This window comes from Trichomycterus rosablanca, chromosome 1 (assembly GCF_030014385.1).
Source record: "Trichomycterus rosablanca isolate fTriRos1 chromosome 1, fTriRos1.hap1, whole genome shotgun sequence".
NCBI classification, from domain to species: Eukaryota; Metazoa; Chordata; class Actinopteri; order Siluriformes; family Trichomycteridae; genus Trichomycterus; species Trichomycterus rosablanca.
Genome location: NC_085988.1, coordinates 80695863 through 80698623, shown reverse-complemented (window position 1 = coordinate 80698623; position 2761 = coordinate 80695863).

The following is a 2761-nucleotide window of genomic DNA, read 5'->3' as shown; positions in this document are numbered from 1 at the left end:
ATAGACTAAGATAAGTATAAAATAGAATAAACTAAGAAACAAAAAAAGTATAAAGTATTTACATTTTAAAGTATTGCACAAAAACTGCAGCAGCTTATGTTGATCTAAAGTGCATAATTGCAAAAAGTGTAGCAGCAAAACTAAGCAGCAACAAATCACAAGATGGTTAAAGTGACAGTGTGCCAGTTGTGTTCAGTATGGTAAGTGTTTATAAATGGTTGATAGGTGTTTAATATATATGTAGGTTGTTAGGATGTATGTTTATATAAGGTGCATAGACAGTATATGGGGAGTGGAACAGTTCAGCAGTCTGACTGCATCCGGATAGAAGCTGTTTTTCAGTCTAGATGTTTTAACCTGGATGCAGCGCAGCCTCCTTCCAGAGGGAAGGGGGTGAAAAGTCTGTGTGCAGTGTGGGTGGGGTCACGGAGGATGCAGGTGGCTCTTTCTCTACATCTGGTTGCGTAAATGTCACTAATGGGTGGTAAGCTGCATCCGATGGTCCTTTGTGCAGACTTTACCACTCTCTGCAGCGCCTCCTTCTCTGCCACAGTGCAGCCAGAATACAACACAGTGAGGCAGGTGGTCAGGATGCTCTCCACCACACAGCTGTAGAAGGACCTGAGGACGTTTGTATGTAGACCTGCATCAAGCTTCTTTAATTAATGTAATCATTAATTTAATCAAGACAAAAGTTATGTTGTGTTTAACACAATGCTGGATTAGAAATCCGCTAGGCCGTTCCCATTCTCCACACTGAGTCAAGTCAAGTCAACTTTATTTATATAGCGCTTTTTACAATAGACATTGTCTCAAAGCAACTTTACAAAATCCAGGACCAACAGTTACAAAAACCCCTGTTGAGCAAGCCGAGGGCGACTGTGGCAAGGAAAAACTCCCTGAAAATTACAGGAAGAAACCTTGAGAGGAACCAGACTCAGCAGGGCCCATCCTTCTTGGGTGGCCTGGAGGATACTTTAAATAAATAGGATTTACACAAATCATACAAACACAGAATTAAATGAACTAAAAGTTATAACTGGTAATAAGTAAATAAATAATAATAGAGTTATTAATAATAATAGAGTTATTATTCAGTTCAGAATGTAATGAAGTCTGAGCAAATCACAGGGTTTTTCCAGCTGGATTCACACTGACAGCATGTGTCGTTATACTTTATACAGAAATTTTACCAGCATGCATCAGCGAATGTCTGATTGACCAGTGTTTCTGTACAGTATATGTATTAATTTAATCTTTTGATGAGTCGATCCACCTCAAATCTACCTGCTCAAGAAAATCTGATGTTTTGCACCGATGACCTGGTCACTTCCATAAATGTGCTTAGTTGCATTTCAGTAGTGACAAATAATAAAAAGTAGGGCTGTCATGCGATTAAAATTTTTAATCGAGATTAATCGCGAACTAATTACTAAGCAAAATTTGAACAGTTATGCACATTTTTATTGCAAGAACATGTTTACCAATAAAAACATTCATAAACTTATGATAAAATTTTTAAATCTAGATTAGTTTTAAAAAGCCAGCCAATGCCTATATACGTAAAGTATATACGTAACAGCTTCCCATCTTTCAGCCAGTTATTTAAAATGACAAGTCTGTTCACATTATCTGACAAAAGTGAGGATCTTTTCCTGTTCGTAACCCTGCCACTGAAAACAGGCGCTCATAATATGAACCATTTCTAGATGCAACACCAGTGGCGTAACTAGGAGCTCATGGGCCCCAGTGCACCTGACCGTACGCCCCTGTGCAACAGTATAACGTCCTGCCGACCCACATCGTTAACTATGTTAAAGCGTCTACAGTCCATTACGATCCATTTAACACTGGTGTTTGTAAATGTTCCGTGTACAGTTCATGAGCTTTCCATCCAAATTCATCTGAAATACAGTCAGACAGAGTCTCAGCTCATTTAGCCTGTAACGCGTATCAGTGCACGCAGATGCCTGGCGAGACAAAGATGATATTAAAGCGTCAATTAATAACTGTAATTTTGTCTACTGATAAATTCTCACGCTTTTTGAAAATGGTTATTTAAAATACCTGATATTTCACAATATGTAGCAGCAGCAGCTCGAGTAATTTGTACACAACTATGTTGAGTAATTGGCACAAACACAGCCCAATAATAAATGTTTGATTAAAAATTTTAATCTTGATTACATTTTTTAATCACAATTAAAATTTTGACGCGTTAATAAACACAATTAACGACAGCCCTACTAAAAAGTTAAAAATGGATTTTTTTTTTAATCGACAATTTTTTAAGTTTTCACTAAAATATTGATGGTGATTTTATTATTTGTAATGAAAAACATTGTATTATAATCAAACTGAAGCATGTTCAGTAGTGGTCGCAGACTTTTGGCCTGCACTGTACAGTTGAAGCTGAGATAAGCAGTTTATTCACTTATAAAAGACACAGCAATCTAGATATTTCGATCATTTCTCCAACATAAAACGAATTTGAATTTTTAAGCTCTAAATTTGAGTAAATTGTAGATTTATTGTTTGTTTCTTTAACGTCTCTAACGTTTGCTTTATACCGCTTCACTTTTATAAAATTTATTTTCATACAGTTGAATTTTACTACTGCTTTATCCTGGTCAGGACTGCTGTATGTTCAGCTTCCCTGGTATCACTGGGTGCTAACAGGAACACACCCCATACAGTAACACACCCAAGACATAGCCAATCGAGTCTGTATTTAAACACCCGGCCGATAGCACTGTTGTTG